Source organism: Takifugu flavidus, chromosome 7, assembly GCF_003711565.1.
Source record: "Takifugu flavidus isolate HTHZ2018 chromosome 7, ASM371156v2, whole genome shotgun sequence".
Classification (NCBI taxonomy): Eukaryota; Metazoa; Chordata; class Actinopteri; order Tetraodontiformes; family Tetraodontidae; genus Takifugu; species Takifugu flavidus.
The window spans coordinates 16,676,195-16,697,839 of NC_079526.1; the positions used below are offsets into that span (position 1 = coordinate 16,676,195).

Consider the following 21,645-nt stretch of genomic DNA (forward strand, 5'->3'; position numbering starts at 1 on the left):
TGCCGGGGTTTTACGGTGCACCGGTCATGTACGGTCGGGGGATAGGATCTTTGTTTTCTAAATTATTTCGTTTCGTCAGCCCTTTGGCCAAGAAAGGTTTCGAAATAGCTAAACCTCATCTTAAAGCCGCTGCGAGTAACATCGCCTCCAACGCCGTCAAACACGTGATGGAACGGTTCGCCGGTGATCAAGAAGATGATCAAGAGATGAAGCAAGAAGGATCCGGGGGCATTATGGTGTTGTCGCGTAGGAAGAGAAGACGACCCCCCGGAGAACGCATCCCCTCGAGCTTTAATAAACAGCCGTTCGGTAAAAGGAAGAAATCAGTTGCAAAAGGCCGTCGTGTGAAGAAGAAGTCCGTCCGGAGCTCTGATATTTTTTAAGAATATCTTTTCTTTGAGAAAAAAGAAAATGGCTCTAGTACATCAGAAATCTCCAGAGTGTACTCTGGCCGAATTGGATTTTTTTTCAGCACCTATGACGCAGCTGTCTATCGATGAAAAAACCTACACGGAAATTTCTCCCCTGTCAGCCATCACCGACGGGGGACCCATTGAGTTTTTCATCCCCGGAGACGGGGACCGGTATCTGGATCTGAACGACACTCTGTTGCATCTCCGTGTAAAAATCACCAACCCTAACGGATCGAACCTAGCTAATGACGCAGCGGTGGGTCTTATCAATTATCCTCTAAATACAATTTTCAGTCAATGCGACGTGACCCTGGGGGATCGACTCATCTCTCAGTCGAGCGCTACCCACCCCTATCGCTGCATGATTGAGACCCTGCTCAACTTTTCACCGGACACGCTCTCCAGTCAGTTTACCGGGGGTCTTTTTTACAAAGATACCGCCGGGTCAGTGGACTCTATCGTGCTCGTGAACGGTCCAAATAAAGGGTTAACGAGGAGAGCCGCGTCCACAGCCCGTTCCAGAGAAGTACACCTGCTCGGTCCTCTCCACGGGGACATCTTTTTCTGCGAGAGACTATTGCTCAACTCTGTCGATTTGAGAATTAAACTGACGCGAGCCAACGATGCTTTCTGCCTCATGGGGGCGCGTGACTCTGCTTTTAGCCTAAAAGTACTGGGGGCTTCCCTATTTGTTAAAAAAGTAGCCGTGTCCCCTGCAGTCAGGTTAGGTCACGCCGCCGCCTTAATGAAGGGCAACGCTCTCTACCCCCTTTCACGCGTTAATGTGAAAACTTACTCTATTCCGGCAAACTCTAGGGTTTGCAACCAGGAGAATCTGTTTCTGGGTAGCATACCAAAGTACGTGGTTCTGGGTATGGTACACCACGAGGCTTTCACAGGAAGACGAGACCTGTCGCCTTTTAATTTCAGACACTATGACATCGAATACCTGGCTCTCTGTCAGGACGGCCGGCAAGTTCCGGCTAAAGCTTTCCAACCCGATTTTAACAACGGGGTGTCCGTCAGAGAATTCTACAACATGTTCCTGGCTACCGGGAGACATCTCAAAGATTTACCCCTGAGTATCAGCCGTGATGACTTTAATGACGGCTACTCTCTGTTTGTGTTTAATCTCAATCCGAGCGATGACAACGACGCACTGTCTACCGTCTCAAACGGAAACCTCAGGCTGGAGTTGAGATTTAGAACACCCCTGCCGCACACCGCGACCCTTATCGTCTACGCCTGTTACGATTCTATTCTGGAGATCAACGCCAAGAGGCAGGTGCTGGTGGACTATTATTAAAAGATGGACAACGTTCAACTAGAGAACCTTCTGCATAGCCTGCTGGGAGATGTGTTTTGCGGGGTGTGGGCGTCCGATCAACTGCCCATGCTGAATCCCTCTTTTAGAACCCCGGCCTACTTTATCGTCAACACACATCCGGCTCACATGCCGGGGGAGCACTGGTTAGCTTTGACGCTGGAAAATGGTGGCATAGCCACCTTTTTTGATTCTTATGGATTTCCGCCGGACTTTGATCACTACCCTCCGAGCATCTTACAGTTTCTGGAAAAACGTTCTAAAAACATTGAGTACCACGACGTTCAGTTGCAGCACCACATGTCGACGGTCTGCGGACAACATTGCATCTATTACCTCTGTCACCGCGCGTGCGGGCTATCTTTTGATCAAGTACTGTCTTTGTACAATGATGATGTAATAAAGAATGACTTCATGGTGTACGACTATGTGAGGAAATATCAGCGCTGTATTAGAAATAAAATCAATGGTCCCTCCAAGCAGGGGTGTTGTTTTTTGCAATGTTTTAAAGATTTTTAAAGTTTTTGAATGAATGACTGTACGCTCGAAAAAATGTTTAATAAACGCTTTATTGGTAAAAGACAAAACTTTGTGTATTACATTTATTCACGATGAAATGTTAATCCAACGCGGGGGGTCATTTGTTCGTCTTCTAGTTTTTGACGGTAGATCCGCAGGTGTTTCAGAGTCTTGAGATCCGATCGCATCCATCTTGAGGAGTCGGTATTGATTACGCGCTCGTGGGTTACTTATAGAAGACAAAGGGATGTTTAATTCTGAGAGAGTATTTAAAAATGTGTCCATCCGGGAGGTTCAGAACCCTCTGATTTTTTCTTTTTAAAAGGAAACAAGAGTCGTTTGAATAGATCGATCATGTGAGACCCTTTTACAACGTTGCCCCGGTACACAAATTCCCCTTTTGTATTCCAAACATCGTGACGGTCGGATAATTTCTTTAAGACGTATTCGGCGTTCTTGCGATCTCTCGCGGTGGGAGGCTCTGCAACACGTCGTCGATGATGCTATCGGACGTCCGTACGTCCGTCCCAGAATCTGCCTCTGCCTCCGTCTTTGTCAGATTCTCTGTCAGATTCTCTGTCTGATCCTGCTTCACAAAGGTCAGATATCTTTGCAGTAACGCGTTATATTTTTTAATTTTTTCATGAGAGCTCAGCCCCTGCTCGTTTAAGATGGCTCTCATCCTAGCATCCAAATCGTCCTCCGCGACATCTCTGATGGACTGGGAGGGTCGCGTCAGGCGGTTGAGTTGATGAGGGGTGACGAGAAACATTTTTTGGGCCTTTTTCAAAGTCATTTTCGTATCAATCCTCCGACGAGGTTCCCGATCAAAGGTACCACCGCTGAGAGGAGAGGTAAAAGAAATCCGCCCGTCTGCTTCTTTAGAACCTGTTGCTTCCTCTTTAAACTGGTTCTTTTATCAGCCAACAGTTTGATTTTTTTTCTGTCTCTTCAGTTTTTTAAATTGAGAAGGAGTCAGGGGGACGTTTCCTTTTAGAAGATTTAAAGAAATCTCACACAGTGTCTGGATAAAATCCGGGGAGCTGTGAATAAGAATGTCTCTACGTTTCTTGGGTGTGGCACGGTACAGGGCCTTCAGCAGGGGTGCGTTTCTTTTTATACGCGCTGACATGATGATCTACGTCGACGCTCTGGGGATGTAAACGGCCGCTTGCTGGTGAGGAAGTACACCCGTCCTCAGTCTGTACGGATCTGGGCAGACGGGGGTGAGATCCACTATTAAATACCCGTGAGGGTCTTTTGTGGCGTCTTCAAAACTCTCCAAGAAAAATGTCTTTTGTGATGGAAAAATCTGATGAGCCAATATATTCATTTGTAGTTTATCCCGTGGTTTTTAAACATGACCAAATAATTGCTGTTCAAACTGATGGTCCGACTGTGTTTACCCTGGTGAAACACGTTTTGAGTCAACATCATAACACTCATGTTTCTGTGGTGGCGATACTGTGTAAAAATCTTTACCACTTCAGGATGGTCAGAGGCTTGAAAAATAACATCGTCCAAAATAATCAAATGCTTTTGATCAGGAGGAAACAGTGTTTCATCTTCAAAAGAATCAGGCAGACCTTTGACAAATTTAATGTTTTTAATCATCTTTTGCAGTTCAGTGTACATAGGTTGAAAAGAGGTATAAATCCACACGATATTGTCAGGTACAACATTTATTACACGGTCACAGTTTTCCAATACATTTTTTACAAAATAGGTCTTTCCACACCCGCTCGGACCCACGATTAAACAAGAAAAAGGAAAGATAAACCTAGGATCAAATTCAATTTCCTGCATTTCTAATACCCGAAAGGCAGAGTTGTTCCGTCAGCAAAGAGTCGTCTTTTGTCATACACCACCCTAAATTTTTTATCAAATGACACATTTCTCAATGCAAAACCCTTTTTATCACGTCTGATGCTGTGTTGACGGATCTCGATCGTGTTTCCCTCTTGTTTATTACTCAGGTAACCCTCCACCAGCTCTCTGACACTGTCAAAGCTCACACGCTCACAACATTCCCGGGTCTGAGTGATACCTTTCACACGCATGACGACTTTCTTTTTATTTCGTGTTTGGTACGCGTAACTCTTGGGACCCGCCGCTGCAAACTCTTGAATGCTGTCACCATCCAGTTCATCCGTCAGGTCACCTAAATAGTTACCCAGCTCTAGAGGTTTCTCACCCTCTTTGACCAGATAGATTAAACTATCTGTGTCGATGTAAAACACTCTGTCTTGTAGTTTTTCCAGATAACTGTACAGCTTCAGTCGTGCGTGTGCTGTGGTGAATGCTGCAATAAAAACATTACTCTGTTTACCTGGGGGTTGAACGTACCTGTCGGTGTATTTCCACCTGATGAGAGCTCTGTTGCTGTGGAGAACGGAAAAGTATTCGACTTTGTATTTACCTGAAAACATGTAACTAAAGAATTCTTTAGGATCTGAGACAATGGTGGTTTTAAACAAATTATCTCTCTGTGCAAACTTTCCCCACAAACTGTTGAGACACAATTTAGCAACCTGTCTTTTCACAGGATTGGTCTCGATTTTGCCAGCATCTAAAAGAATGCCCTGATGCTCCTGATAGTCCCTGATGTATTTTTCCCTGCTCTCTCGGTCCGTCGCCTCAGCGGGGTAACCCGAGGCTTCCTGCTTTCCTTTCAAAAAGGTGTGTATGTAGTCGGTAAACACAGTGTCGCTGCTCTTGTCAAAGTGCCAGACTTCTGTAATTTTACCCACCCTGTACCCCACCCCACCTCCAGAGCTTTGATGAATTCAACGGTGACCCAGACCCCCGTCAGAGCTCTGCCCTCATCGTCGTGTTCGCAGGGGCCACCCTCATTGTTAGTTTCGGCACAGGTGCGACACAGTGTAAAGAGTAATTTACCTCCCTCACTTTTGTGCGGTAACACGGGGAATAAAAGACCTCGAGGAGGATACACAGTGGCTCTGATGAAGCCGTAGTAGCTGCGTGGGTCCTCGAAATCTTTGTAGATGATCACGGGGTGACCTAAGGGGTAAGAGCAAGTACTGTTGACAAACGGGTACAGTGAGGTGACATCAACATAGTGGATGGTTTCATCGGGCGCTGCCGTGTGTCGCAGTTTTAAAGCGCTCGTTCTACCTCCGAAAAGTGCTTTTCGGGGTTGAGAGGCTCAGGAGCGTTAAAGCAACGGAGAAATTCTTTAACCTCCGTGCATGTTGTTTTCATCTGGTTCCACGTGTGTTCTCTCATGACTACAACACGAACCCCATGTGTGGTCTGTAGCTCACTCACCCTCTTCTCACTTTTGTAGTGCAGTTCACCAAAGGTGACGCCTCTCATATCGCACTGTACTGTGGGATCAAAGCAACTGGGACAGCCGTGGTAAAAACATCCATGAAATTCCCAGACATGTTTTACACCGTCAATCTCAGCATATCCGTCTACGAAAAATGCACCAATCTGTTTTTCACCCATGTTTAGAGCATGCTGTATAAAGATTTTTTCTTTGTGCATCAACCATTCTAACCATTGAACCGATGCGCTAGAGAATCTTTTGCTCTGATTCAAATAGTTGTGAGGGCAGGGGATAGCCAGAGTGTTAGGAGTCAGATAATTGGTGCGAAACACCTTCATACAGGCTCCGGCTATGGTGATAGAACCAAAAGGGTCTACCCCCGTCTCACCTAGGAACTGATCTCTAAATTTAAGACTGCCCTGGGTGAGAATGTCAACATCATTTTTGCAGTACAGCGAGGCCTCCTTTTTGAAGTCAAAGGTACCTCGGCTGACCTCGTTGTACCACGGGTCAAATTCTTCCCGTTCGCGCACGTCATGTCATGCGATCTACGCCGTAGTCGGACGGAACGGGATAGGGCCCCACGTAATTGAGGTGAATTTCTGAGCTAAATTTGTGTGGGAAATACCCCTTGGTCTTGTCAGTGAATCCTAAGGCTTTGGGCATAGCGCTGAGACGCATGGGGAGAAATGACAGGGAATCTATGAATTTGAGACCATAATGGGATTCCTCAAAACTGAGGATTTTACTCCCGTTCATCAGAATCTGTTGTGGCGTCACATCCAGTTCCAACATACCTTTTAACACCAGATAACTGTCAAACCCCTTGGCATTATGGGCTATAAAGATGTTCTGTTTGTATCGTGGCTTCCTGAAATGCAAAATAAACATTTTAGCACAGTCAAGACCATAAAACGCCTTCTCTTCACCTTTGGATGTTTTTGTATGCACTAAAAAAGAACATGCTCTCCATTTTGACCCACAAATGTTTCAAAATCATAAAAAACCAAATCAGGATGTGAGATGTCTGGTTGGAGGGTAGGAATGTAACAACTATGAACGACTTTAGAGTCGCTCTGCAGTTTTTCACCACAGATTTTACATTTTTTCACCGCACAGCGATGCTTTGCATCGTCTAACGACAAATTGACACTGTAGTATAGTTCGCATCGTGCGCATTTTTTGATTCGGTCGCAGAGGCTGGACTTTCTGCTTGAACCGACCAATTTGTGTCTGGTGAAACAAGAGGGTGAGCGACACGTTCTGTTACAGTCAGAGCAAACCACTGTGTTGAACCCTTCTGTGGGGCAGGCAGGATCGTTGCACACTGCGCAGTAACCTTTACAAAAGTGGGTATAGGGGTGCTTAAAAGTCTTGTAACAATAATTACAGACTGACGACCCCAGGAAGGCTTTGAGATTTTTTATCCCATAATAGTGATTTTGTAGTAAAAAGAGAAACAACTGATTGGAACGATCAGAGAATTTTGTCTCATAATGTGAGAGGGGTTTACTGTGGCATGTTCTGTAAAACACAACAATTTTACGCCCCAGAATATTTTCAAATTTACCAATGTCACTGAAAGTGACGGGGGTCTCATCATTTAAACCAGCCTGATGCTGCAACTTCCTCGCAATATCAAGGCATTCTCTTTCAGTAAGTTTCGGGTAGATAACGTGAGCTAGACTGATGGCGAAGCAAAGCTGGTTGTCTCTGTTGTCTACGATAAATAAGTGACGTCTTTTTTTGTCAATGATTTCACAGTCTAGAGTTTTCTCCATCTTACGTTTGGCACCTCCTCCTGGGTTCTGCACCACGTGAAGGATGAATTCTATATTCTCATCCGATGAAATGATACCGTTTGACTGCACAATCCGATCTAGCATTCCATTAAAAGCCGGTAGAATATTTTCACCTTGTTCATCCACAGCAACTGTAACATGATTGTGTACGTTTTCACCCACCACCTCCAACTGTATTAAATCATTGCGACTACTATGTCGTCTGGCAACATCCACCAATTCGCTGATAACCCCTGTTACATCTCGATAGAATGTTGCAATGTCAGGCACATTTCCCCGAGTGGGAATGTTAAAGGAGCGTCTTGTTCTCCATGTGTTAAAATCATTAAAAAACCTCTCACCCCGCTCAGGAGAGAGATCGGATGGATTTTCTCCTAGCCCTCCTCCCCCTTGCTGAGGAGAAAGTTTAGGAGGGGCCAGTGTGTAAGGGTGAGGGGCTGCTCTCTGACCCCCCTTCTCCTGGCCTCTCATCCTTTCAGGAGGGGGTTAGGAAGAGCCGATTGTGTCTCTGCTGAATCCGTCTCTGATCTGATTGTTACCGCGTGTAAGACATGATCACTTTGCGTGTGGAGAGCTGATGAAGGAGAATGATTTTCAAACTCTACTGCATTAACTGCATTAAGGTTTTCGAGGGCATCATTTATGAGTTGTAAGGTGTCAAGTTCTAGGACGTTTTCATTTTGCTCTGCTGCGTTAGGGCTTTCGGGAGCATCAATTATCGCTTCTGTAAATTGTAAATTTATTGGAATGGAGATTGGAATTTCACTTAATTGATCAACAGCTATTTGTAAAGCATTCGGTACTTGATTAAAATATTCAACATTGAAATCCTCATCCATATCTTAAACAAAAGACAGAAAAGGAAAAAAAAATTACAGCTTTTTCAACACTGTTTTAGTACACCTTTGGTTACAATTGGAGGAAACAATATACCGTATGACATTATTGAAAATCTCCAGCACTACCATGTCTTGGGGGTGTTGGGAATGAATGTAGCAGCCTGTATCCCCTCCACCCTGTCAAAGGCGGTTCAGGAACGCTCTCGTGGTGCTCGTGCTGTTGTTGGGGATGATCGTTGCCCCCCGTATCCCCCTCCACCACTGTCGAAGGACGGTTCAGGAACGCTCTCGTTTAATCTCAACCCTGAATCTGTAATTAGATGAGAGATGAGTTATTATTTTTTTTATATATTATTATTATTATTAGTCAAGAAGATATAGTATAAAATATACCATCAAACAATCTCCTGACAATGTTAGACTTGTGTCTCTGGTTCCTACGTCTCCTTATCGGCCTCGCAGGTTCGAAAGGATCTGGTGAAAGGGAGAGTGAGCTGCCGTGGGTGCCGCTGTAAGTACAGGGGTCAGAGTGGTACACGCTTGCCGTATTCTACGTCTCCTCGCAGGGGCAGAAGGTTCACGGGAGGGTGGAAAGGCCGTGGGAGTCACAGTGCTCAGAGAGGCGCACGTTTGAAGGTTCTGTTTTGATGGTTCTGTTTAGACAGAGGGGAAAATCGTTAAAATACAAATCATCAAACGGCACATTTTGTATATATTATATACAGATATAATATAACATATATTACCTTGTACAGTCGACTTCGGTCCTCCTGGCTGTCTCACACGTCTTCTGGAGAGTTTGTTCGTCTGCTTACTTGAGTCAGTCCCATGTTGAAGTGCCGAGGTTTCCCTCTCAATCTCAATTTCACCAATTTCAGTTACACAGCAATTTGTCCCCTGCACGGGGTGGGGTTTCAGAACACAGCAATGCTTTTACTGCTTTTTCAGTTTCTTGGTTGTCTTCGGATACCAATCTTTCAGCCCTGGCTAACAGATCTGAAAAATGTATCATAAAAAGTTATATTTCAGCAATCTATGAACAACTGAGCTGTTCATAAAAAACAAAACAAAAAAAACAAAAAAAAAACTGAGTTATCATTTAAAAGAAACTATACCAACGTCTGTTTGCGTGAGGGTTATTCCTTCAAACTCATCGGCGCTGACTTTAAAGATACAGAAAATTACACTTAAAAATCTAGAATAAAAATAGAACAACTTTCAGGTTAAAAAGATCACGGATTGCTTACCAGGATAAATTGGCATATGGTTAACCTCTACTGTAACTTCTAAAACACAGTTATTCGTAAATAGTAGTTAATCATTAATAGTTCATTCATTAATAGTTTTCTAAAACTATTTAGAAAACTACAGAGAAAAAGTTTGGGAAGAATTTGAGGCTTACCGGTAGTCATCTTTGCAGCCATCTTTGTTTGTTACACGCGCTCGCAGACGGTGAAGCTTCCGATGAAGTTCTGGAGGACTGAGCTAATGACTGTGAGATGATCATGTATATATTCGCTTTACAATGCTTGGCGAGAAGGAAAAAAAAAAAAAAAAGTTGATTGGCGCCGAAAAGTCTGATATTGACGATTGCCCCGGTGGACCAACTGGTGGTGATGTAACTCCCATGGGGATACCTCCCTACACGGGAACTCTACCAAACAACAGGTTCAGGCGATATAACTCATGTTAAGAATGTTTTTCTCCAGGAGGGCCTCCAGGTCTCCACGGGATTTAAGCTTCTTCAGTTACACACCTCGGACACCGGAAGACAACGTAGGCCCCTAAATTTCTTACTTGAGGCCACCAACTCTTTCTCTTTTCTTCTGAACCACAGTGTTAGGGTTCTAACAGTCTAACTTTCTCCAATAGTTTTCTCTTCTCTAGTTTTCACAAATGTTTCACAAATGTTTGTTCTGTGGAAGGTTTCTGTTCTGTGTTGTTTCTTTCTTCACAGCCTTCTTCAGTCACACACACCATTCTCGGTTTGATCAGTTTCAACACACCCCAGTCATTGGAAGACATCGTAGCCGACAACATAGGCCCCTCACTGGAAGATTCTTCCCGCTGATAGAGAATCAGCTCCCCCGTCTTGTAACGGAACACATACCCAAAACTCCCTGTTTGACTATAAGGCTCCAAAGACCATTCTTGCTGCAAAGGCTCAGAAGGTGACGCCTGAGAACGCTGTACAAACACCGTGGATTTTTCAACTACTTTTCCACACAATTCTCTTATAACGGTCACAGCCGTCTCACCAATCAAGGATGTAGAACTACTCATGTTGTCCACAGATGGCTATGCCAGGACTATGGCAAAACTGTTTTGTAACTGTTTTGTAACTGTTGCCCTTATTAAAAAAAGGCAAGGCGGGGAAGGGAGGTGGGGGGGGGGGGAACAGATGGGTGGGCGGGTTCAGGGAAAGGTCAACCTGTCACTTTGACAAGAAGTACCCCATTTCTTCTCTCTCATAATTACAATCATTTGTGGCTCTTAATTAGTAACTGCTTCTGCACGTTGATGTCCGTTGATCTGATTTACAGATCTCACCAATGTGCTCCATGTGCATGGTTACATGCAAGTCAGCTTGATTGTGGAGCTTGGGCTTCTTAGGCCTGTTGGAATTTTACAGAGCTTTAGCCATAATAACCACGTGTGGATTGGGTAAGAATGGAGGGGCTGTTTTTCAGAATGTCGAGTGACCAGTATTTACTTACTGCACGTCCCTCCTTCCCCTTCCCCAAGATTAACCATTCTATCTACAACCACATCCCTTCGGCTGTGGTACAATCCAACTGAAGCTGGAGATAAGATCTCTTCCTAATAGATTTACGGGACATGTGGTGGAGATCACAAAAGGAGCTTTAAGTGTGATTCCACTTACAGGGTCACAACGGGTCCGGGTGGCGGGTTAGTGTTCTTCGGATGGCTTCTATTCCCAGTGGGATTTCAATGTTGGTGTATAGGCTGCAGACGTCCATGGTGAAGAGAAAGCAGGGTTCTTTCAACACTAGTGTTCTGATTTTGGACAGGAAGTGTTGCGTGTTTTTAATGTAGCTATCATGTAAGGTCGATAGGGGGGTTAGGAAGTGTTCCAGATATTCCGCTATCCCATAGCTTTCACTGCCGCAGTCTGAGATTATGGGTCGTCCTGGTGGGATTTTTGGGAGGAGGTAAAAGTATCTGGGGCGGGGTGGTTGTGGTCCGAGTAAGTATTTCTGTGACGTTTAGTTATTTTCTTCGATTTATATAGTATTTCCAGTTCTATTGCGATCATTCTAGCCGTTTCCTCATATATTGGTTCCGTTAGTTGAATGTAGTACTGTTCGTCCTGGAGTTGGCGTAGAGCTTCTGTCACATAGTCTGGTAAGTCCATTAAAACTATGGCACTTCCTTTGTCTGCGGGTTTGATGATTATTTCCCGTTTTTTAATCAGTTCTCTAAGTGCTTGTTCCTCTTCTGGTGTTAGATTTGGAGTCTCCGGTGTATATTTTAAGTTGTCGAGTGCTTTTCCGTCCTCACTTATTAAATCTAGTAAAGGTGGTGGGAGTTGAGAGATGTGTGGTACCCATGCTGAGGTTTCCGTGAAGGTTTTTAATGTCCGTGGGGGTTGTGGTCCAAAGACTGAGTTTAGTTTAAGGCGTCTGTGGTATTTGTACAGGTCCATCGCTATTCTGTCTTTGTCTGGTGTTGTTTCTGGAGGTCTTTGTTGGGACAAAGGAGAGTCCTTTGTTTAGGAGGGCTAGTTGATGTTGGTTTGGTTGGAAGTATGTGGAGAGATTTACGACTTCTTTGTTTGTGGTTGGTTTCCTGTTGGTCCGTTTTTCCTTTAATCTAAAAAAAAGTCTTCCAATGTTGCCACATCTCGTTGGCTGTTTCCGTTGTCCAATGTATTAGGTCCGCTGTGGTTGAATTTTGATTTCTCCAGACGAGGGATAAATGAGTTGAATGTTTTAATTATTTCGTTAATTTGTATTATATTCTGTTGCATTTCTGTGGGTAGGTTGTTGCTGTAGTTTATTAGCGGGATGTGTATTGTCGCATTGGGGAATGTGGTGTGTCCAGCGTTGTAGAGTGATCCTAGTGCCTTCTGTAGGTGCGATGGGTTTGTTGCTTGCATGTCATTTAGTCCGAGTGATAGGATGACCTTGGTCACTTGGGGGGATATTGGTGTTTTGTTCTTGAGGAAGTGTGCCCCATGCGCTATTTTAGCTCCGGGAAAGCTGTCCACTTGTATCAGGGGGTCCCATATTTTTGGTAGTCTGGCGATGTTGGAGTCCCCTATGATCATAATTGGTCGTTGTGGCTCTAGGGTCCAATTCTGGTATTTATCTCCTAGGTGCGGGTGGTTCGAGTATAGGGGGAGGCATGGTGGTGATCCGGTGGGTCTGGGTCTTTTGGTGGGTTGCGGGTTTAGGTTTTCTGTGTCGTATTCCTCCTCTTCTCTGTCGTGTTTATTTGTTTGGTGGTCCGGGTTGTTTGTGAATTTCATTGTTGGTTTCCGTGGTCTCAGTTGTGGCATCCTGGGTGTTGTGTTGATAACTGTTATCTCTGGTGTAATTGGGATGTGGGAAATGACGCAGGGGTTCCTGTGGTAGTTGCCTGTTGTTGTTTCCGTGTTCTCCTCCGCTGGGTTAGGGAGAGGGGGTGTTGGCTCCGTTGTTGTGGATTCATCCTCGTTTATCCCAGGTGTATCCATTTGTGTGGTTCCGGGTCCTTCCTGTGGTTCCGCGGTTTTGTTCCGTGGTTCTGTGGTTCCCTTTGGTCTGATGGGAAAGGATGGTTCCATAATTTTCGTCAAGGTGACTCGTGTGGCTTCCAGTACCTCCTCTTTTATGTGGGGTGTGTGTTGTCGTGCTCTCCGTGTGGCTACTAGAAGTGCTCTGTCCCAGTCAACAACCAGTAGTGATTTTATCATTTCTATGGTCTTGTCTTGTAAGCGGAGGTAGTGTTCCTTCAGGGTTTCTATTGTGGCCGCTGTCCAATTCTTTGCGTTGTGATGGGCACATAGACTTGTTTCCTCTGATGGACAAAAGGGTTCAATGATCCGGATTAGGTGGGCTTCCGCCTCTGCCAGGAAGTGGGGAGTGGTCCTTTGGTCCTTGGGGAAGCATGGTCCATTTGTGGTGTGTTGTGATCAGTCTTGTTAGAGACTGCACCAGTAGTGTGAAGTCGTCTGCTGTATTCATCCTGTTCTTGCGTGTAGGGGTCGTTGTAGTGGAGTAGCGTTGTGTCGGTGGGGGAAGGGAGGAGAGAGGAAGGAGGAGAAGAAGAAGAGAGAAGATACTGGTTAATTAAAACATGTATTTATGAAGGGGGTGGGAATGAGGGAGATGGGGGGGGGGGAAGAGAGATATGGAAGGAGAGTACAAAAGAGGGATGGCTCCATAGCAATTTGTGGGTTAAATGGACGGAGCTGGTCTGAGGCTCTGGCAAGGGTTAGGGGAATGAGAGATATGTACTCCCAGTCTCTCACTAGACAGACCAACATCTGTGTAGCTTTTTATGAGAGATGAGGCAAGGCACTGGCCGACGCATGTTAGTCCCCAGTTCACCCCCCACTTGCTCGAGGAGGCCATATTAGAGGAGAGAGAAGAAGCGAGAAGCGAGGAGGACAGGGTAGGTGAGGTAGGGCAGAGGTAAGTGTGTACGCATCCTTGTGTGTGTATATATGTGTATGCCTGATAGTGGTGGTGTTGGTGGTATGGGGGTGGGGGGGTTAGGGTTTTTAGGGTTAGGGGTTGGGTTTAGGGTTTAGGGGTTGGGTTAGGGGTTAGGGTTAGGGGTTAGGGTAGGGGTAGGGTTAGGGGTAGGGTTTTTAGGTTAGGGGTTAGGGTTAGAGGGTTAGGGTAGGGTTAGGGTTAGGGTTAGAGGGTTAGGGTTAGGGTTAGGGTTCAGGGTTTGGGATAAAACTTTTTTTGCACTGGCCTACTGATCGGGAAAGCAGGGGAGTGCGGAGGGTGAGGGCCCCCCCGGGGGGGGGAGCAATTAGCCAGGGCTCGAGAAGTTCCCGGACAGGATAGGGAGAGAGTTGGATCGCCCAGTCAGAGAAGACTTTGGTGGAATGGCAAGTAGGTATGTGGTTAGGATTGACCTTGGGGTTGGGCAGAAGTTAGGGTTGGGTTAGGGTTAGGGTGGGGGGAAGGTAGGGGTTGGGGTTAGGGGGGTGTAGGGGTTAGGTTTAGGTTAGGGTTAGGGGTTAGGGTTTTAGGGTTAGGGTTAGAGGGTTAGGGTTAGGGTTGGGGTTAGGGTTGGAGATGGAGATTGGGTTAGGGTTGGAATTGAGATTGGAATCTGTGCTCAGTGCAAATTTAAATTACGGGGGTTTCAGGAAGAAGTTGTCCACGCCAGTTAGCAAATATGAGTCTTGCTGTATAGGGGGTCCAAGTGATGTTGTCTTTTCTTTTTCTGTGATGAAGAGGTGGTTTGGGATTTCCGGCAATGTTTTGTAATGTGTTGTCATGGTTTCGTTGATAAGTTCCAAATTGTCCTGTTGTGTCTGTGTTAACTGGGATGAGTAGTTGAGGATGGGAAAGAAGGCTGCTGCATTGGGAAAGGTCCGCTTAGCAGCACGGAATAATCTCCTTAGTTGCTTGATTGTGGTTTTGCTTGGGTCCTGGTCTCTGTTGTTAATGCCTATGGCAAAGATTACGATCTCGGTATTCGGGTTGGGGGGGCGATTTTTCACAGACTTTGAGGAAATGGTAGGCATTTGCTCCGGGGTAACTATCTATTTGTATGTCTGGATTGGTGTATTCGGGGAAGTGGTGAACGTTGGAGTCACCCAGGATGAGGAAACTTTGATTGCTTTTGAAGACCCAGTCCTGGATTTTGTGGTTGGGTCTAGCTAAATGGTAATTTGGCCTAAAGGTGGGAAGTGTTGAGGGTTGAGACGGGCTAGGGAATACAGATGGCCAACTGTCACTTGGCTCTGGAGAAGTAACTGGAGGGGATGAGGGACAGAGGGGAAGAAGGGTGAATTAGGTTTGGGTCAGTGGATATGCTGGTGCTCTGGGGCTGATGAGCCAACAATGCAGACTCCCCCGATGTTTGTGGGGAGGTAGGAGGCTCAGATAGGGTGGTCTGGCAGTCAGCATCGACTTTTGGCACCCTGGTCATCATTTTGGCCTGCTTCGGCCTGCATTGTGATGGGATCCCTAGCTCAATCAGATCCACCTGGGTACCAGCGGAAGGTAGCTGTGGGGAAGAGGGGAGGATCTTGTCTGGGAGAGAGACAGAGACATTGGAGTGAAAACTGTGTGTGATTAAATTGTGATCCTGTGTGGTCGGCTGGGTGATGGGGTGGTGGGCATCTGTAGCTATTATGGGTAACTGTTGTGGTGTGGAAATAATTTTACCAGGTTGTTCAGTAGTGAAGGAACTTGTAGGGGGGACGGGTACAATGGCAGGAACTGGGTCTTCCTTAGGTGGAGGAGGCCCCCAGGTGACCCGCTTGGCCGTAAGGTTTAGGGTGGATGGGTCTGGAGAATCGTTATGGGAGAGTTTTAAGGTTGGTGTCGGTGTGCCGGGAGGGATCTTAGGACGTGATGTAGGTTGCGGGGTGAATAGTGGAAAGAAGGCCGGTGTTTTACTGGGGCCTTTACTGACTGTGTGGGTGGATGCCGTTGCTATTTCAACAGTGTGTGGAGGGTGATGTGAAGAAGTTGGTCGTGGTGAAAGGTTTTCTTCAACCACTTCCGCGATGGTGGCTAAGGCATGGGTTGGTGAGTTGTTGGTTGTAGCTTGGGGTTGTGGAGAGATGGTGATGGCGGTTGCTTCTTGGGCTCCTGGCAAAGTGTATGGAATGTTTGTAATGAAGTAGCCGTGAGTCTTGGGCCATAACGCTTATGGGCCCAACCGGTGGCTATTTGGGCTGCTATTGTGTTGAAAGGTGATATAGATATGGACCTGATTGTGTTTGCGTAATGTTGGTGGAGTACCGAGATTGTGTTTTTCATCCACTGATTAGTGTTTTCCTGGATCTTGTTGCGTGTGTCTATTGTTGGAGTGGAAGGTTTAATGAAGTCTGTGAGTCTATGTACTTGTCTTTTCATACCTAACGGGAGTGTGTCAGTAGTAAGTGCAATGTCCATGATTTCTTTGTGATGTATTGCTTGTATCAGTTTGAAATATTGTTTGCTAGTGTGTCTAGTGTCTGGGTCTGGTGGGTGATTGAGTGGGATGGAGTGTGTTGGGCGTTGTGTTCTGTCCTGTGGTGTCGTGGAGAGGGATATATGTGTGGTGTACCTGTATGTGAAGGTGGAGCCATTCTCAGGTCCATCCCTGTGTGTAGATGCTGCCCTGTGTGAATGAAACATGTGGTGGAGGGCTCTTACCTGTAGTAGCTGATTGTTATAGTTTCCTTCCCAGGGTCGATCTTTTCGTTTTCGACGTGGGTGGGTGTCCTTGGTTTCCTTTGAGTTCCTAGGATCTTGGTTCAGTCCTAGGTTGCCGTCGTTATTCTGTTTATAGTCCGCTGGAATAGAACTTCCAAAACAGTTAGTGGCGCCACTTGGAGTTTAAAAATGTTTCCAGGGGAGTCATTTAATCGATCCTGGGCTGGCAGAGCCCCCCACCATTGGATTAAAGGTATCTTTATTTCAATTTCAAAGGTTTAAAAGCCAATAAGAGTTAAAAGCTTCCGTAAAACAATCTGGAAAATTTCTGTTAAAAGCAAGTTAAAAGCTGGTCCAATTCCGTAAAAGGACAGCAGAGCTAGCACACAGAGGTGGAAAATCCCGACGTTTCGCAATTGTGTTGCTTCATCAGGGGAGAAGCCTGAGAATGGCTCCCGTGTCTGTATTTAAGGTGTTGAGGGAGGGTGAGTCCCTCCCCCCGGCTGGGATTGGTAGTAAGGGGGGTCTGTGGAGACTTTCGGAGGGAAAAAGTGTCGTGGGTTCTGGTTGGGCGTTATGATTTGAATTCTGGAGGGAGAGTGACTGATTGGGTAAATGGGTGGAAGGTGTGTTGGGGAGAGTTCCTGTGTGGTAATAGGTGTTTTGCAGCACAAAGCCAAGAGGATTAGCTCAGCCGGATAACCCTCGGCTGCCAAGAAGCTGGGGAACAGTAGTCTGTATAAGATGGGGAAGAAGGGGAAAAAGCGGAGAAAAGGGGGAAGAAGAGAAGGAAAGACAGAAGTTCGAATCCCACCCGGACCCCAAAATGATAGAATTATTTTTGTAAAACTTTTAATTTATAACAAAGAGAATATGTATGTACAATTGTGAACAAAATGACATTCACATTTAAGCATTTATAAAGCTGAAATTGTCAAAGAAACAAATCAAACCCCAATGAAACCTTGATACAACTATGAAATAAGATGTAAAACTTGCAGTGGAACTCAAAGGGCAGAACAGCCCACAGGGATAAGCATATTAAAAGTAACAATATTGCAATTACTGTCTCATCTGCTTCAACACATGTTCCTGTTCCTGGTGAGAGCCTCAGTGTTTGGACAGTATATTTTTCCTTTGTACTGAAGAGGGTGGCTGATGGTCCACTGGAGGCAACTGCAGGATCAATTTGCCGTAACCTAGGTTTTGCCTGTCCAGCTGTATTTGCTGGCATGTTGTAGGTGTGCAGCTGGTAAACTGGGGGCTGGCGTTGGTACTGTGGCAGAGAGATGGGTTTTGTTTTTGCACAGGGCAATGGGTCAGCTGCCACTGGCCGTTGCACACCTTGCAAAAGAACAGACACCCCTGACCCTTCAGCCGTTGGTTATACCACTGCATGAGGGTGGTCTGGTTCACTACAACAAGTTGAAGGGTTGTCTGCTGCATTAGTGTCCCATTGCACAGAACCAGCTGCCGATCTTTTTGTAATCCTGTAAAATTAGAGACCATCGAGATACGCTGTGTTGTCCTCTTTTTTGGGGCTCGTATGAATGTTGCACAGCCTCGCGAAGATGGTCTCTATCAGGCGACAGCAGTTTGGCCACTGAGCTGGTGAACCACTTGAGCCAAAACACACACCGTTTGTTACTTTCCACCCCAGGAGTGAACACAGCCTTCTTTTAGGAGACCTGAACCGCCCAGTTTAGCAACCGGTCCTGATGTCTTGCAGCATACACAATCCTGTCTTTGTCAAATTTGTCAAGACTCTGCCACAAAACCCAGAATGGTGCTAACTTGTTGATTGTTCAGGGTCAATCCCGTCTGCTCTCGTAGCTCCACCAAGTATTCAGCCAGTTCATCTACACGGTCCGTTCCAGGAATGCTGCGGTTGTCTCCAGCCTGGAAAATAAAAACTGATATTTAGCTTCTGTGGCATCACAATTTCCTTGTCACTACTTAAATTCTTGCAGACAGACAGATGTCAGGGACCCGACGAGAACCCAAATGCAACACCGGAGTTCGACGGAACACAGCTTTATTATCAGGAATAGACAGCAGACAGGATTCACCGGGGAGCCGGCAGGATAGAATAGCTGGGGAAGGTGGAAGGTGATCTATAGATCGACTGAGAATTTATTTATTTATCACTTACATCCTGTTGTGAAGAGGACATGGAAGAAGGAAGCTGGGGCTGAAGCAAAACTGTAGATGACTGAAGAGGAGGCCCAGCTGGAGGTGGAGGAGGCACGGCTGAAGGTGGAGGAGGCACGGCTGGAGGTTTTTTTGGTAGACATTTTCTGTCATGTTATAACATAACATAACTCAGCTGCAGAGGGCACTTTTCTATCTGTAACAACAAAAAAAACTTACTCTTGTTTCACATAACATAATAGCTGACTAATAAATGTGTAAACACCCTGCTGAATGTAACAGTTAACCGTGTTAAGTTCTTCAGAGGTATTTTTATCCTGCTAATAGTTATAAATCTAGATAGATTATATCCTTTCTGTCTATACCTGAGGGAAAAATGTAGTCTGCTATCTGAAATGATTAATGTAAGTCGTTTTAGGTTGGTCGTTTCACCTGAGTGTAAAGGTCATGCCATTTCTTTGGTCTGTCATAACATAATGTTATAACAAGTAATCAGAAACGACGCACTCCAGCGCACAACTGCCAAAGAAAACAAACAATTTCATCGGCAGAAAAAAAAATACAGCCAGCTAAAGCTCCGGCAGCAACTGCACAAACTTTATTGCAAAACTCCCGATGATCAAGTTACATTAGCGTTACAAATGCCTGACATGACTTGGACATATTGCATTAAGCATTTACGGTGATATTTTATGTGAAATGAAAAAAAAAACGTAACGAATAACAGACCGCAATTTGCGCACGTACCTTGTCAAAATCCACGGAGATGTCCGGAATAAACAGCGGGCAGACTTTTAAATAATAAATCAACTCTAGGATCGATTGGCTTTTCCAAAGTTTGAGACCGCAGTTTAATTTAAGGCGGGACGTCGAAAGATTGAATCGCGCAGATGATTGGCTGTCGAAAGATTGAATGGCGCATATGATTGGCTGTTGAAAGATTGGATCGGCGACGCGACTGGCTGTTGAAAGATTGAATGGCGCATATGACTGGCTGTCGAAAGATTGGATCGGCGACGCAACTGGCTTTCGAAAGATTGAATGGCGCATATGACTGGCTGGGCTTATACAGCTTTTCGCTCGCCGGGTAGCGCCAAGCGGGCGAAGCCGGTTCAAGACCAGATGAGCCCGCCAGGGGCCCCTCCACCCAAACAGTTTCCTCGGGCGGTCTGTCTTTTAGGTCTCACCGCAAGTCCCCAGTGAGTTTTAAAGTCCAAATTTGGACTGTGAACTACCGATCAGTGGCACGGGCATGGTTAGGGTTAGGGTTAGAGGGTTAGGGGTTAGGTTTTAGGGTTAGGCTTTCCCCTGGGGCGAAGCCCCTGGAAAGCAGAGCACTGGCCATCCAAGGGGGTCCCAGGCAGAGACTCCCACCCAAAAGTTAAATGTCCACCACCCTAAGGTGGTGGGGTGTCCAAAAATTGAGGCTCTTATGGCCTTAGTTGCGATCAGCCTGGTGCCGCGACGTTTCGGCCAGTTTTGGCCTTCATCAGGCGGGCTGATCTTTTAAATATGGTGGCCCCTTGGCCGTCAACATAAAAATGGTCCCGTTGCTTTTTGTCCCCTCTCCCGTTTCCTAATTATTTCAATTTTGTGATGTTGCTCCCTCCGAATCTTTGGACCTTCTGAGGTCTCTAATTTCCGTTTCCCCTTTTATACTCCCCTCGCTTTTTGCTTTTCATGTTTTTTTTTATTATTTTCAATTTAAATGTCCCTTCCCTTCCCTTGTATTTTATCTTTTGTATTTGTTGTTTCCCCTGTTTCTAATTGAATTTGTGTTTCCCTATAACATCTCCCCTGTTTTATTCCTTTTTATTTTTACTTTTGATTTCCTTTTTCCCTCTTTTGAACTTAACCTTTTCTCTTCATCCTTCCCTTCCTCCCCTCTCCTTCATGCCATCTTTTCCTTGGTTCTCCCCCTTTCCTTAACCTCATTTCTCCCTTTCCTCTCTTTTGCCTCCCTATACTTCAACCTTCTCCTTAGCCTCGTTAGGCCATGTGGCACTGCACTTGTCCTATTTTTCGTACCCTACCTCCTATGGGCTCTCCCGTATGCGGGCTGAGTCAAATTTGGGCTTAGTTTGAGGTGGGTTTGATTGATAGGTACAAGGCTTAGCGGGCACGAGATTGGGTTTTGGGTATGGGGACATCGGTTTGGGTTGGAATAATGAGGCTAGGATTGAGAACAGGACCATGGGCAATTTAGAAATCAGAATCAGATAGGGGGAGGGATAATTAATCAGAGTTAGTTAGGGTTAGAGGTTGAGGTTAGGGTTAGGGGTTGGGGTTAGGGTTAGAGGGTTAGGGTTAGGTTAGGTTAGGTTAGGGTTAGGGTTAGGGTTAGGGGTTAGGGTTAGGGTTAGGGTTAGAGGGGTTAGGTTAGAGGGTTAGGGTTGGGGTTAGGGTTAGGGTTAGAGGGTTCGGGTTGAGGGTTCGGGTTAGGGTTAGAGGGTTCGGGTTAGGGTTATGGTTAGGGTTAGAGGGTTCGGTTAGGGGTTAGGGGTTAGGGGTTAGGGGTTAGGTTTTTAAGGTTGGGAACTCTGGCGCCGCGAAGCGGCGTCAGAGTTCCGTGCACGGGCCATCACTTATGTCAGGCCAGGATCGGCTCATTTTAGGTTCAGGCCCCCCGGAACTTGTGTGCCCAATTTAAGGATCCAGCGCCGTTCAGCCCGGATCCGCTGGACAGTGGACCACATGGGGTCATGCTCAATGACCGTTGCTTGAAGCGACGGCCATCCGTGGTCTAGAAAATGATTCACCAGCGGGGTGTGGGTTTCCTTTTTTAGGGTTAGGGTTAGGGGTTAGGGTTAGAGGGTTAGGGTTAGAGGGTTAGGGTTAGGGGTTAGGGTTAGGGGTTAGGGTTAGAGGGTTAGGGTTATAGGGTTAGGGGTTAGGTTAGGGTTAGGGTTAGGGGTTAGGGTTAGGGTTGGGTTAGGGTTGGGGTTCAGGGTTTGGGTTACAACTTTCTG

The 21,645-nt window shown here is 45.9% G+C and overlaps 2 long non-coding RNA genes across 2 annotated transcripts; both read right to left on the bottom strand.

Annotated features, from left to right (window-relative positions):
- Nucleotides 1–8,450: 8,450 nt before the first annotated feature.
- On the bottom strand, nt 8,451–10,540 carry LOC130528558 (uncharacterized). The gene is made up of 4 exons (XR_008951329.1): nt 9,592–10,540; nt 8,936–9,086; nt 8,583–8,842; nt 8,451–8,499 (listed from the first exon to the last, which is right to left on the bottom strand). It is a non-coding gene; the product is annotated as an uncharacterized LOC130528558 (long non-coding RNA).
- A 7,758-nt stretch (nt 10,541–18,298) lies between these two features.
- On the bottom strand, nt 18,299–20,555 carry LOC130528559 (uncharacterized). The gene is made up of 3 exons (XR_008951330.1): nt 19,424–20,555; nt 18,678–18,872; nt 18,299–18,424 (listed from the first exon to the last, which is right to left on the bottom strand). It is a non-coding gene; the product is annotated as an uncharacterized LOC130528559 (long non-coding RNA).
- Nucleotides 20,556–21,645: the final 1,090 nt, after the last annotated feature.